This window comes from Hipposideros armiger, unplaced genomic scaffold (genome assembly GCF_001890085.2).
Source record: "Hipposideros armiger isolate ML-2016 unplaced genomic scaffold, ASM189008v1 scaffold_4, whole genome shotgun sequence".
Classification (NCBI taxonomy): Eukaryota; Metazoa; Chordata; class Mammalia; order Chiroptera; family Hipposideridae; genus Hipposideros; species Hipposideros armiger.
In genome coordinates this window covers 6,887,373-6,903,161 of record NW_017731354.1, presented here as the reverse complement: position 1 = coordinate 6,903,161, position 15,789 = coordinate 6,887,373, and the positions used below count along the sequence as shown (strand labels likewise).

General features: G+C 42.6%; 1 long non-coding RNA gene across 2 annotated transcripts in view; it reads left to right on the top strand.

Moving 5' to 3' along the window:
* Positions 1–15,789, top strand: part of LOC109383557 (uncharacterized) — a 266,734-nt gene that overhangs the window by 119,326 nt on the left and 131,619 nt on the right. The gene's annotated exons all lie outside the window — the stretch shown is intronic.

Sequence of the window (15,789 nt, the reverse complement as noted above, 5' to 3'; positions counted from 1 at the left end):
CTTTCGGGGCTCCTACTCTCTCCTCTGTAAAAAGAGAGAGAGTTACAATTGTTACTCTTTTTACCCCCTTTCCACCACCACCAACAACAATAAGAATATTTCCATTTCTGGACACTCTTTCATGACCTTGAATTCTGGAGCACACCTGAGAATACATTGTTGGTAGTTGAGATTTCCAGGAAATTTTATATATTCCTGTGTTCATTGGTACATTTCTCTGTGCATAGTTTTGAGAACTATTGATTTTTTCTTGTTCAGGTTTCCCAGAAATCAGCCAGATTCCCATGGGGGTTGGGGTCTGCCTAGACCAGCTGAATTCCCTTGAGGTCTTCACCTGAAAGAACTATCTGAACCTGCCTGTTCTGTCCGAGAGTTCTCCCTGAAGTCAGTGACAGACAGTCTGTTCACAGTCGCCTTTCATTTGGCAAAAACTTTCTCTTATCTCTGAACCTGGGCTAAGTTGAGACTTTTCCCCCCACACACAGCTTCTCAGTTAATCACTTTACTTATCGTGATCTCTGGTCTTGCCTGCCTCTTCTGACGAGTTTTTACAATCCTCGGAATTTCACTCCTGGTGAAAATGTTCTCAGTACCGCTATTGCTGTGGACTTTTAAAGTGACATTATACATATCATTTGGCTCTGAAGAGTGAATAGCATCATGTGTTTCTCAAATGATGTTCTGAGGTCTTATTTCCATATTTGTATGTTCTTTTAACTAATATTTATTGAACATATGCTATGTGCCAGTGGATACTGCACCAATAGAGTTCTGCTTGGAGTAGGGGGGAATGGAATTTGACTTGGAGCAACCATGTTCTCATTCTCACCTGGTTTACTTTCTGTCCAGTCTACAATATATATGCACATGCTTAACTCACCCCTCCTCGCTGCTACATCTAACCCGCAGCAATATCTCTAGTCTGCCCCTTCCTAGGCAGTTCCCAGCATGTCTTGCCAGACCATTAGGACATCTGGCTCTTGGGAAACCATGTCTTTTGTTTTTGTCCTAGAAGCTGTTTTGAAAGATCACCGAGAGTCCTCTGGAGTGCTTTCTCAAGGGGCGCGTTGGAGGCTGGGCACATGAGTTTCTCACAAACCCTTCTGATCATTCTGCCCTATGAGTACTAGCTCATTTCAGGCAGAAAGCCTTTGGGGCGGGGGAGTCCGCTGAAGGGATGTAAGCTTCTACTTCACCCCAAACTGGCATGACTTTTGTAGGCTGGAGTTTTGGGATTTCCGGCATCCACAGTGTAGTTCGTGTAACCTCAGGAAGCCTTGCTTCTGTTTCGACTTGCTGACTTAGTCCGATGGCCTTGGCCATGTTTGCCTTTGGATAATGCACGTCGGAATCACTCTTCTGATCCCATGTTCCTGCCATTTGGTGACATTTCTCCCAAGAAGGGAAACTGCATCTTATTTCTCTTGGCCACCCCAGCATCTTGCACACTTTTTTGCATGCAGTGAGTGCCCAGTGCATGTTTTGACAATTGGATTCTGAGTCAGTTACTTTCTTGGATAGCTGTTGACAATATCCAGCTTCTTGATAAAGTGAAACCTTATGTTAGTCATTGAATTTCTATCAAAGGCCTTGCAAACTGGTTATTGATTGTTTTTAAAAGGGAGAAATAAATCTACCACTTGGTATTTACTCTTGCACTGAAATGGGAGCTAGAGCAACCAGCTGTGACTCTGAAGTCAGGCGAAGCTCCTATGAAATTAATAATAATGCAAATAAAAAATAATATCACATGGCCTTTTAGTTAACTTCAAACGGCAGCTATTTACCCTATCTTGAGAAAGTCTGGAGCACTCTCTATAATTTGGCAAAGGTGTTAGGGTTTAACTCTGTTTTTTTTCTATTTCCTCATCCACCTATGCTGCTATAGCTCTGTCCCTCCTGTATTTCAGCGCTAAACTCAGTTTCTTCCCTGTTTCCACCAAAATTCATTTGCACACGAGCAGTTGAATTTCCTAACATTATTGAAGAATGGGGAGAGTTGGGAGCGAGGCCACCTGGAGAGCGGACTCTTCCTGGCTTCCTGGATAGGCTTACCTGCTCCCCCCCTCAGGAGAGAAACCACGTAATGCCTCGCCTAGTGTCACACCAAACCCTCCCACCCACACGCATGCCCCTTTAACCCAAAGCACTCTTCCAAGTAGTCCCCTTCCTAAGAGTTCTGGTCAAATAAAAATGTCTCCATCTTATGACACAGAAAATGGGTCTTTTATATTTAACATGGGCTTCAGGTGGAACTGCTAGGTTGCTGTTTGAAACTCCACATCTTCAAAGGACAATACTCTAGAAATGAGGTGAAACTAGGACACAAAAACACCCCAAACTTGAGGGAGCTGGTGTTCAGAACTCTGGCTTCAGAAGAAAGCTGCTCTATAGCCGCCTCCTTCATTCTCTGCTTTGTCAGGGTGGGACTTGCGAGGTCTCTGGCGTCCCGTGGCACAGAATCTAAAGAGTGATGTATGTATGGACTGTGGGGCAGTTAAGGTCCCTTCCTGGATCAAGTGCCTTGGCTGTGATGGGGATGCCCACTTGCACCTTGGGAAAGAGATCAGACATTTGCGATGAGAAGTTGTCTAATGGGTCTCCATCAATGGCTCTGTGGAGTGGGCTGTGGTAGAACAAATGCAGTGACTGGAGGCCCTGTCTTCATCCACTAGGAAGGTCTTTCCACTCAGGAATGGTAGAGTCCCAATTCGGAAGGCTAACCGCCAAAAGTGTATTGCTTGCAAGTGTAGCAATTTCTAGTTTCCGCAGGATGAATTAGATGAAGGGTACTCGATAAATGCTTGTAAATGATGCTCTGACAGCACCGGCACAGATCCATGCTGGAGCTCAGCTTGGTGCTGACTCGTGCTCTTCCGCAGGGAACCCAGCTGCTCTGCCAGCACTCCTCACTCTGCAGCCTGGCCGAGTGCTTGCCCTCAGCTGCAATGCAGCCCTGCAGTAGCTCGCTAGACATGGAGAGTGAGATGGGCGAATGTAAAGGATTGCGGATCACCAAGCTGGCTAAAAGGGAGTGTGGGGTCAATGTGGCCATTGGATTCTGGCCAAACCAATAGTGTTTTATATCACGGAAACTCAAGGGCTAAGATCTCTAGACCAGGTGTTATCAAGCTATGGTCTCTGGACCACATTTGACTATGGCCTGGATTTGTGCAGCCCACACCTAAGAATGATTTTCAGAATTTTAAAGGATTGGAAACACAAAGGATATGTGATGGAGAAGGTAGCATGTGGCCCGCAGAGGCTACAATACAAGTATTTACTATCTGTCCATTTGCAAGAAACATCTGCCAACCTCTACTGGTATTCCATCTTGGCTACACAGCAGAGTCACCTGGGGAATCTTTAAAAATGAAACAACACAGATAAACCAGTAGATAACCCTGCCCTAAATGAGGCTACTGAATTAGGCTCTCCAAAATGCCATTTGCCTTTCTGTAAACATCCACAGGTCGTTCTGAGGGTTGGCCATGTGGAGAAAGATGTGGCCCTTTTGCTTTTCAGAGCTGCCTGGCCATGGGCCTTGCACTCTCCCTCCTATTTAGCAGGGCATCAGGCCTACACTGGGCCACTCACAGCCTCCGTGTCAGCAGCTGGGTTTCTGGAGCAGGACTGAGAAAGAGATAGGCCCCTAGGAAGCTTCTACCTCGCCCAGGAAACATCTGAATTTCTGAAACACTGTATATATTTTCAGAATTATTCTTGTAGTAACTCTATAAAATTAACTATTATTATGAAGCAACTGAGACTTAACAATGCTAAATAGTCTATCCAAGATGGCCTAGTTTTCAGGGAAGACCTGGGATTTGAACCGCGGTGAACCTGCCACCAGAATGGAATTCTTAACCAATGTGTTTTGCCCGTCAGGCTGTCATTGAGTGGAACCAGCAATAAATACCCAGAGACCTGGTAGACCACCTTGGGAGAGGATGGGGAAGGGTGTGTGAAATGTGTGGGCTGATGCTCTTGCTCTCACATTGAGTCACAGGTGCTGGGAACGTGGGGCTCTCTTGACGGGTGTCTTGGAGAGGAATTGGGTGGGGAGGGCGTCTGGATTTAAGTCCCTCACTCACCGGTAATATATTTATTCAGCGTTGTTGGCGTCCATTCTTTCCAGGCCTAAAGCGCTCTACGCCTGCTTTCTGTCCTTTTGGTCCCTGAAGCATTATGGAAGGCAAGCGCATGCTCCCTGGAATAAAGGTAGGCAAATACAGACTATAACCGCAATCATGCCCTTGGAGTGTCCAATGCAAGGCCCCAAGATTGTCTAATTTCACAGAGGAACCTGAACCTTAGAGAGATGGGTAAACATGCTCAAAGTTGCACTGATTTAAAGGGGGTGTGGGTGTGTCTGCCTAGGTTCCATGCTCTTTCTGCGATCACCACTGCCTCACCAGTTGCCAGGTAATGGACCAGCCTGATTTGGAGATCTTCCCTCTCCATCCATTTTTGGGAAGACCCCAGCAGGGCCTTTCCTAATGGAGGGACAGCCCAGGGTCTCGCGGGGCCTCCTCAAGAGGCCGGGTAGGAGCTATCCCTTTGCGAGCCTCTCAGTGGCCTGGTCTCAGTTGAAGATTTTCCCCTTCAGGAGGCCCAACTGCCGCCACATTGTCAATTGCTAGCTGGTTACCATGGAAACAGGTCTCAAGAGGAATCTGCCTTTCTCCCTCCTTGAATGAGGAGGAGTATAAGGCTTTGTGAAAGGCAGTGCTTCCCCCTTCATGGCCAGGAAGAGCACTGGTTTTGGGTGATGGGGCTTATACAATTTTGCCTCAGGACCCCACTCTTTGTCAGCAGAAAACTGCCAGTTTTTCATCCTGGAGAACAACTGTCCTTATTTGGCATACTTATCCTTTCTCCTTTTTGATGGTTAAGTTGCTGTTTCTTTAATGAAATGATTATGATAGTGGAAGGAATGGTTTAAAAGATGTCATCACTTGGTAAAGTGCAAAGTTTGTTAATACATGCAACAATATGGATGAGTCTCAAAATCCTTATGCTGAGTGAAACAACCCTCACCAAAAAAGCGTTCATACCATGTGATTTCATTTACATAAAATTCTAGAAAGTGCAAACTAATCTGTACTGACAAACATCAGACAAGTGGTTGCTAGGGGTGGGGTGGAGAGAGAGATGAATTATAAAAGGGCTTGAGGAAACTTTTGGGGGTGATAAAAATATTAATGATCTTGATTGTGGTGATGGCTCCACAGTGTGTATACGTGTTTTCAAAACTAATCAAATGGTACATCTTAAATATGTGCAATTTTGTGTACTTCAGTTACACCTCAGTGAAGTTGAAACAAAATGGCCACCTTTCATTGGTTCTCCATTTTAATTTTTCATTTATTTGGTGCTATTTAAAATCTGTGTGGAAAACCACAGTGTGGGAAGCAGAGGGTTCTCATAGCAACAATTCTGTACAAATAACGAAAGAGGTGAAGCCCCCTCTCTTGTTCTTCCTGGACTCCACCCCCATCCCCAGGGTTCCTGTGACAGGAAAAGGTAATTCTACAAGCTAATTGGCACCAAGATATCTGAAGTCTTAATGTGGCTCACCTCCTAAGAGTATTTAGATTGTATACATAATTCTTGGGTGTAATTCATGTCCAACCTGAAAGCATCAACCTCCACTGGTGTAATTTTAAGCTGCAAGGCACCTAGTCAGTCTGTCAAATGTTGGAATTGATGATTCCTTCTGTGTTTCTGGGACCCTTTGTTGTTTTCAGGCTTATCATACTTACCATTTCTGTTCCCCGTTATCCTCCTGCCTAGAGTTTTGTATACATGTGTGTATTTCTATTTAAAACTATAGTTTTAACTCATGAGGGCAAAATCTGAATAAGATGAAGTATTGAGTAAGAATATCTTTGCAGGCCACACAATGTATTATATGTATTTGGGCAACAACAAAATGAACCTGATCACCTACTATGCGCTCGTAGCTCTTCTAGGAACTAGAGGTACAAACGAAAGTAAGGCGTATTTCCTGACTTGGAGGCAGTAATAATGTAGCCGGGAATGTAGTCCAGTAAACGATCTATTAAAAGTGAAATGGCACATATGCTAAGATCTTGGTAAGCACAGGAAAATCAGACCTAGGGCATTCACTAGGGTGTCAGCAGGGATCCTGAGAGAGGTAAGGGTTATGTTGAATCCTAAGGACGAGAAGTTAGTCGGGAACGAGACAGGAGAACTTTTCTGGCAGCGGTGCTCTTCTAAGACTGAAGAAATGGACTGTTCTGGAGTGTGACCTGGTCCTGGGGAGAGATGACTCTGAAAAGCTATTTAGAAACCAAATTATGTCGTGCCTGTTTTAAGCCCCAATAAAAATGGTAAGCTTTGTCATATGGCCAGTGGGCAGCCTTTCTGTGGTTTCAAGCAGGATGGTTGCCAGAACCAAACTCTGAATCTAGAAGGATCATTTGGCTACTGTAGATTTATTTACATGTGGACAAGGCCGTGGTTTGGAATCAAGTTATAAGACCACACTGTCAACCTAGAGAAAGACAGTGGTGCTCAGAACTAGGGCACTGGAGAAGGGACAGAGACAAGGGGACATTTGAAAGGTAGAGCATCTTAGCGAATTAGAGCTGTGCTAACAGAACATCGTAGGCCATGTGGCTTAAACAACAAACCTTTATTTCTCACAGTTTTGGAGGTTGGGAAATCCAAGATCAAGGTGCCAGCTGATCCAATATCTGGTGAGGGCCTGTTTCCTGGTTTGCAGATAGCCATCTTCTCATTGCATCTTCACATGGCCAAGAGAGAGAAATCATGACTCTCATGATTCCTTCTTATAAGGGCACTAATCCCATTCGTGAGGATGCCATCCTCATGACCTGATTACCTCCTAGAGGCCCTGCCTCCTAACACTATCACATTGGGCGTTAGGATTTCCACATACGGATCTGGAGGGACACAAACATTGTCTATAACATAGAGCAAAGTTAGAAACAACAGGATTATTTTCAGGAGATTGATTTGATATGAGTGGGAGTAATAGAGGAGGCAAAGCTAGGAACAAGGCTCACTGTTCGGTCTTAGATGACTGCGTGGTTAGTTAATGAGAGACGAGTTTGGGTTTAAGTAAGTTTATGGGAGATGATGAGGTCAGCTGGGGCCATGTTGAGTTGGAGGTGCCAGAGATTCATCTAGAAATGTCAAGAAGGAAGTCATACTTAAGGATCTAGAACTCAGGAAGTGAATCCAGTCTATCACTGCAGATGTAGCATATTGATGGGACATGAAACCATCAGGAGAGAATGAAATGCTAAATGCATGTTGAATTAAGTTCTCTGTGCTTGGCTATTTTAGTCATGACTTTCCATGTTTCACAGGTGACTCTGTTTATACAATGGGGAAAGAAGTCCCTAATTCATGGCAGGTATAAGTGGGAATCCATTCTTTTTTTTTTTAAATTGATATCTTCTTTTTTTTACTGTAGAGAAGGGTGTGGTTGTTGAGGATAGAAATGTGGAGTTTGGATTAGAATTACCAAAAGTCCTCAATGCTTCAGTTTTTACCTAATTATACACTTTTAGATTTTTAGGAAATATTCCCTCCTTGATGGTCCCACTGCCTTGATGCACACCTCCATGACAGTGCTGTTTAACTTTGGCCATTACTGTGCATTTACACATCTGTTTCCCCTGTGAATTAAGCCTCTTGAGGCCATGTCCCCTGCATGACTTATGTAGGTTTTGGGATGCAGCAAAGGATTGGCATGCTAAACTGAGTGTCCTCTCCATAGTTCCCATGTTGAGTTTTCTAGCAAATGACTTGACTTCCCCACTGACATTTTTGCATCAATGAGAGCAAATTTAAATGAGGGAGGTAGATGTACCCAACTGAAAGGAGAATTTCACTCCTTCTTATAGAAAGAAGAAAGAAGTAGTTGTTGTGTAATGAGTAGAGCTCTACATTTAAAGGCATGTCCTCACTGCTTACTATAAATCCAAACTACCGGACAGATGCTTCTCTTGGTTTCTGTGCAAACACCCACAAGAGCCCTTTTAATTTGGTCCATGGACTTTCTATGATTCCCCTCAGCTTGCGAGACCAAATCCTAATGTTCCAAAATCCCCCAGGAAAGAAAAGTAACCAAAGATATCATTGTTTCCGTCAAATGCTAAGATAAATGGATGACATCAGGACATTGCTCGTTTTGTGTTTACAACTTAATTTTAAGCCAACTGTTTTGTGTTTACCGTCTGCATTAATTAATTTAGGACATCATGAAAATGGTTTATGTTTGATGGGTGAGTTTGTAATGAGTAGCATTTCTGCATGGGTTTCTTATTAATTTAACAGCTGAGAACTTGTCATTATTTTATAAGCACTACTGATAAATCATTTGGCAAATGCTTCTCAGTCCTTTAAGATAATTTTTATTTTCTGTGATTTCAATTGTCTCCACATTTTTCCTTGTAAATAGTTGAAGAGTAAGCACATTTTCAAAGAGCTGTAGGGAGGCTAAGATGCCAGTTGCATTTTAACTATATAGGGCATTATCGTTCTTACTGTAGCCAATTCTCTTTTAAATCATTGCAGTTTCTGCTCTAGCCTCCAGCTATAGAATTCTTTTCAAGCTGGCAGTGAACTTGGCAGGCTGCCAGAAGAAATATAAAGGTGTTTTGGTCCACCAAAGTATTTTGAGTGGTTCTTAGTGATACAGTTTTCTTCAGTACATCTGCAAAACATTTTTCTGAAGTGAATTTTCATGTGAAAAGCCTCCTTAATCATCAGTAGCATTGTTTGTTTCAATGCGGTTATTTAAGTGCCCCCCTGGGTGCCTACAAAATAAACAAGGGAATCTTCTAAAGAGTTTTAAAAGTGGCAGGTGCTGAGGCTGTGCCCTATTCACTTAGTTTGCAATGACATTTTTGTGCTAATCTGTAGACAAACAAGAGACAGGTGACACACCAAATCAAGTACAATGAACAAGAGAAGACAGTTTGGGCCAATTGGGTCAGCGCTAGATAAGATGCTTTTGGGGAGAATATGTGCAAGAAGCAACTGCTTTTTAACCTTCTTGCTTTCTGCAGCCTGGCTGTAAAAATCTGGTATTTAAACTTCAGGTGTTAAATAAGCTTTTTCGGTTTTAAATGAAAACAAAAGGAGATTCAAGATGAAAATACCTATATCTATTTGTTTGTGAATACACAAGTAATTGTATTTATGGATGTATACACACTCACACATAGATAGATGTTTGCGTTTTAAGAAAAGAAATACTATGGTTAAGAATTAAAACATGTAAAAACGACCATTTGTTTGCTGTTTTGGCCATGAATTCATAATACGTTTGTTGTATTTCCACAACAAACCACCCTATTTACACACCAAACACCAACACACATGATGGAACTCAAGAAAGAAATAATTAAGCACATTTTTATATTGTTTCCTCTCTATTGATTGCCATGTGTATATACAAATTCTGTTTCTAGGGGACTGATTTTGTTTTTTTAGAAGTTGGATTAGTCGTAGCTTTAGAGGTATTGATGGGAAGTTGATTTTATTAAGTTTTCATACAGACAAATTATTAACCACCGCTCTCCTAGTCCTTTTCTAAAGTAATCGTACTCACAAGTTGGTGACAAAAAGAGTTCTATGGAAAAAATTGTTTAAAAGCTTAAATTTTTTTGTAAAAAAATGAAGTGTACCTATTGTAAATAATACTGGATGGACAAAAACACTGTAAAATCATGAAAATATTCCACTGCAGTAAGGGGCACAGTTCTGAGGGCACTTATGTTTCGCGTAGGGGAAGTTAAAGGTATTGAATATAATCTCCCCCCCACCTCCCCCACACACACAAAAAAGAGGACAAATGAAACTTTATCTAGCTTTTTCCACCTTAAAGAAGCTTTGGGACTGTCCGTTTTTATTATTGTGATTAAGACCAAGCAGTACTTGCTCTATTGTTGGTTAGATCATTAATATATCATTACATTTCAAGCCCTGGGTCGATTGGTTTGGGCTCAGCTGCTTCCATGGCAATCAGCCTTTCTTAAAAAAAAATGTATTATTTACCAAATGGCTAACAGAAAGGAACATATACCTCCTTGTAGCAAGCAAGGCAATCCTAGAATTTAACAGCTGAAGAAAATTTAGATATCTTTTATGTGATACTGGGAGAATATAAACTTCATTAAAATTGAATTGAGAATCCACGAAGCAAACATTGTACTTCATCAGGTTAGGCTTGGCTCATTTGTGATAAAGGTAGAGAGAGCCCTTTGCTAAAATTAGAGATGGTTCCCCGATGAGCCAGCAGCAGCGTGGCGGAGGGGCCCACTGCCATCTCTGGAAGGGCTGTAATGTTCTGAGTTTTATCAGGAAACACTCAACCTACTAGGCGATATGTCAGTGGAGAGAAAGGAATTGTCTGCTGGCCAGTGTGCAGCAAGGCTGCAATGGATTTCAAACTTGTAGCGTGCTACTTTTCTTACTGAACACATTATGACTGTTTTCCCAACATCAAAGAATGGCTCAGGATTTCTCAAAACAGTAAACCTCCTGGTTGCCATCTGTGAACATTGGCCTTCAGAGTCAGCCTCCCAACCTTAATCAAAGTATCAATAGTTCAGTGCCTGCCAGAGGTTGAGAGTAAACAGAATAGAAACTTAAAGGAATGGCAACCTTCCGAGGAATAAATGCCTTGAGGGAATACATTGTCTGAGATAAGACTGTTCAGTTTAAATACATCGCAGGTCTTCCTTCCATTTAAAAACTGGAACGACCAGAATGAGATACAGATTAGGTAGGGAAGTGTAACAAGGGAAAGGAGATAACCCCTCCTAAGAGAAAGAGGTGGGGTCATAGTGATTTGATGAAATATACCAATGTACTCTGTGCACATTCACACACACACACACATACACACACACACACACACATTTACTATGATATACGGATAAACACACACACACACACACATTTACTATGATATACGGATAAACACACACACACACACACACACACACACACACACACGATAAAACTTGAGAGGAAACAGAGACCCTCTCGAAATGTGGCCTCCCCAGGAAGTGTGCACACCGGTTGAGGTCCCTGTGTTCGTGCTCACAGGATATTGCCAATACACATTGTTTTGGTGGGGAGAGCTTTAAATTTTGCTTTTGCATGTGAAAGTCTTATTACTTTGACGGCCAGCACAGCGTGGAAGAGAAGAACCAACTCCTTGAGTTGTACACTAGCGGACCAAGATGATTTGCATTTCTAGAGGGCTTTATACCTGTGAAACCACATTCCCATCGGCAGCCTTGTTCAGCAAAGAGCAGGTACTGTAGTATTATCTCCATGTTCCTGGAGAATGAATAAACAAACGTGGAAGGAAGTGCCCGCCCCCAGGCCAGGGACCTCTAACCTTTCATGCCTGTTGCTACATTTCTCTGACAAGGGCTTTGTTGGAATCTGAATCAAAGCCTTGTCAAACTTGACTTTTCTTTTTCAGTTTTCAAGCACGTAAAGTAGGCCTATGGTTTTGATATAGCCACTTGTGATCTTTCCTATGATCTTTCAGTAGATGAGATGGATTCTAAGTGTCCTAGACAGGCTAGTGTTTGGGGAATTTCTACAGCCGAAGACCACACATCACTTTTACCCTAAGAAGACCCTGGCCACTACCTCACGCGGCTGCTGTGGCTTCCTTTACATGGACTCCCCAGAATCCCCGAACCACGAGCGTGCCATTTCTGCAAGGGTTCGCTCCTTCCTTGCAGAATATCCAATAGAAAACGAAATTGAGAGCAGTGGCAATTTTTCAGGTGACTCAGATAGAGTCAAAGCAAGAAAAAGAAACCATGACTTCTACTCGAAATATCCCCAAACTGAGACAAACCTGACCCATAAGATAAGATGTCCAGGGACTGCTTGGGGCACTCCTACTCAGAATTGGCGTTTCCTTGCCTCTTTCATCCACATATTATAGGAGGCTGCTTGTTCCGAAAGGCGGTCAGAATGTTCATCAGCAAGAACTGCCCTTGACGTTTCTCCCAGCACTTTCACTTCGTAATGTGACCTTGATCTGTTTTCTCACGTGCTTCTCACAGGGCTTTAGATGGTGCTCGATTCAGGGTGGTCACACTCATTTTACAGGACGCTCAGGCCCTGAAAAGTCAGATGCGCTTCAGTCTGTTGCCTTCACTGAGCCCAAGCCTCCAGCTTGGAAAATAAAAATTTCAACTATCTAGAAGGTAATCGAATCCCTTACATGCCTATGGTGTGTTGCCATCTACAAAATATTTTCCCATCTGTAATGTCCTTTCATGCTCATATATGGAATCACTAGGCAGGAAGCTGGAATCAAGTGTTACAGGTAGGACAACCGAGGCTGAGAGAGAGAAGGAAAAGAACTAAACTGGAAGCGAAGTCTTGTGAATCCCAGCCTTTCCCATGGTCTTGGAATCACTGGTCTATTTTCCTGCCGTGATTGTTATGCCAGGGAAGGGCCAATGAAGTTGGCTCTTATTTTATACCTATTTCTTCTGACCTTCCTATGTCCTTGCAGGCAGCACCTCAATTGACTTTCAAGATCCAGGTAACCAATTTTCTTGCTGTTTGCTTAAGAGCACTCATTTTGAAGTACATGAAACTGGCTTAGACCTTTAGACAGATCCCCCAGGGGATGACTTATGTGTGCGGTGGTGAAAGTCGATTTAACAAAACCATTAATTTGAGTTTCTGGGAATAAACAGTAGCTGTCACCCGCGATCAGAAAATACACAGACAGTGCTTTGTAATCCAAATTGCAAAGTGCCTGAGAAGACGACTGAATCGAGGAAAATAACTTCAGTGGTGGTTCAGGCTCATGCATTGTTTTAACTTTCTGGCCAGGATGGTTCATTTCGGTGTGGTTTTCAGAAAACTAGATATTGGGTTGTGCCTGCCACATTTCATCAGTCATGCTGCATTATGTGCATTAGGAGGCCCTATGAATTCTTTTGGTCTCAGATTTACTGCAAGATGAGGCAGAAATCCATTTATGAATCCAAAGAAGGAGACTGTTAAAGATAGTCCCCTTCACCAGGGGAGGCAGCACATGCTTTCTCTCACCGTTCTCTGGTGACAACCCTGCCAGACCCAGTCCCTCCCCACAAATAAAAAGACAACTCAAGGAACGCGAGATTCAGAGAAAGGGAAGTTCTTTTTCAAAGACCCAGGGCTGATTGTAGAATTGTCTTTATTTATTTATTTTTTAAACAACCCATAGTTCTCATAGGCAGCGTGACTATGAGAAGCACAAAAAACAGCTATAACACCAATGATCTGATGAGCTCACCAGGGAACAGCTACTGATAGTCTCAGGTGCCAAGTTCATGATTTTCCATTTGGAAATTGTTCTTAAAAAAAATACTTGCTGTGGAATATGTCAAACACAGACAAATGGAGAGCGCCATCCTTGACACCATTACCCAGGCAGATCTAACCAATGTGAACATTTTGCCATATTTTCTTCAGATCTCCCACATTTCTTATATAAACAACACAACTGTGTGTGCGTACATGTATATAGCTATAGCCATGCATATGTTTATACACACATGGGACATACATACAGAGGACCAAACATCCATGTTTGAATTCTTAATTCAAATTCTCTGGAAAGAGAGCACAGCTAGTTGCTAGCCAGCTAACAGTTGCCTGGCCTTGGGTGACGTGCCTCACCCAGGACCAATTAGCTAGGTGGGTTGGGATGGGTCCTGTGGTACCACGTGGCTTAGTAGACCTGTCTCTTCACAGGGCATGAGGATAAAGGACATTGCCAGAGAAGAGAGTAGGTAGCAAAGACAAGGAAACATGCCCAGTAAGAGGAAAAACTGTATGACTGGCCACTCGTAGCATAGAAATAGGATAGCTCAATGATTCTCAGTGAAGCTAGCCAGCCTTCCTTACTTAGGAGAAAGTTCTCTTATGTCAAATTACAATGTGTCCTATAAATATTTAACCAGATATGCTTTTTTGAGCAACTCAGAGAAATACTATTCTGCCTTCTCTGTGGCAGCTCTTCAACTATCTGAAGACAGCAGTTGATATCCACAGCCTCCCCCACCGTCTTTTCTCCACGTTAAAGAGTCTTGCCTAAGTCACCTTTAATTTTAAAACTTTTGGGGGAGAAAGAAAAAAATTGCACTACTCTTGCACCTGGTAGATACTCCTATAATTGCACTTGTCTCACTGTTTGGTAATAATTTATCTGCCTTGCCTGCTAGATCATGAGCCTTTTGAGGTATTGTGTCCAATTAACTTAGGAACCTCCAACAGGTTGACCCCATCCCACGAACATAGTAGGTGCATAAAGAAATGGATGCGTTAGTCAAAATAATGTTCATTTTGAATCCTAAGGCACTTCATTTTGAAATTCCCGACAATTCTATCCTGTGGTGAGTATTTAATCACAAGACAGAAGTGCTGAATTAGAGAACATTTTATTGCACATACTGTGCATTTCAAGTGCCATTTTCTTGAGTGGTACTTTCTAGTAGGTGTCTTCTAAGTGGATGTGCTTGGAAATCAATCCCACAGTTTTCCAAGGCACACTGGAAGGGAAGTTAGTAACGTGCAGAGAGACAGCATCAGTTTTCTTAAAGTTGCGCTCTCAGTTGGAGGAGGGGAAGAAAAAAAATGAAGCCCCATTATTGATTTGTCCCACTGGGGTCCTGAGTGACAGTCATGCTTTAAACAGTAATTGGCATTTTGGGAAACAAACAAACAAACAAACAAACAAACAAACAAACCCACAGTTCTGGTTTCTCAGCATTAGTGACCCAGAGGTTCCAGGTAACAATAGATGGGGATAGTCTCCATGAGATGTTCTCCTCTGGAATCTTGTGACCCAGGTAATCCGTACAGCAATGTATTGTTTGTTTAAAGAGAAAAGTAGCTTAAGGTATAACGGTTGGACTTTATAAAGGAGCAGGTGCATCATTTCAAACTCAAAACCAAAATGAGTTATAAGGAAATGTTCATCCATATACATATGTGACATCTAGAAAAAAACAATCTAATTCAAACGGAGTTGGCCATTTTCTGTTCTGTAGACACAGTGAACGGGCCGAAGGAGAAATTAATACAAACGCCTTCAATGATAGGATTCAGAATGCTCCTGCTCTCTGGGCTGCTTATTACAGCCCAACATTGTTCCTTATCTGACCCAGATTTTGAGTCACTATTCTGAACTTAATTTAAGGAGTGGCTCCTCATAAGGAGTTTCCAACTCTGTGCAAAAAACAAATTTGCATTTTTCCAACTGATTAGTTTTTCTACTGATTAACTCAGCAAGGTCAAGTTTGGGCCACTGATGCTGCTGATATGCACAGCTGATATTTTCCAGTTTCAGAGCTGGGAGGCCTACCTTGAAGCTCTTGTTTTCATTACTGAAGGGCAAACTGCAACAGCCCCAGAAGAGAAGGAGAGGCTGGAAGACCCACACATCTACCTGGGGGCTTGTTAGCCTTTGTTGCTCAGGGTCCACACCACGAGGAAGCTCCCCTTGTCTCCTCTGCAATCCTACCTCCCACTACATGGCCCATGGCACTCATTTCACGATTTCATTGGAAACATAGCGTGAAGTAGAAAACATGGGCTTTGGATACGGAAAGCACTGGACTGGAATCCCCAGTTCCATCACTTTCAAAGCTATGTAGACTTGAATTAGTTCTGAGCCTCGGTTTTCTTATCTATAAAATGGGGATAGTAGCTGTTTCCTTACATTATTAGGATCAAAAGAGGAAGCATATATGA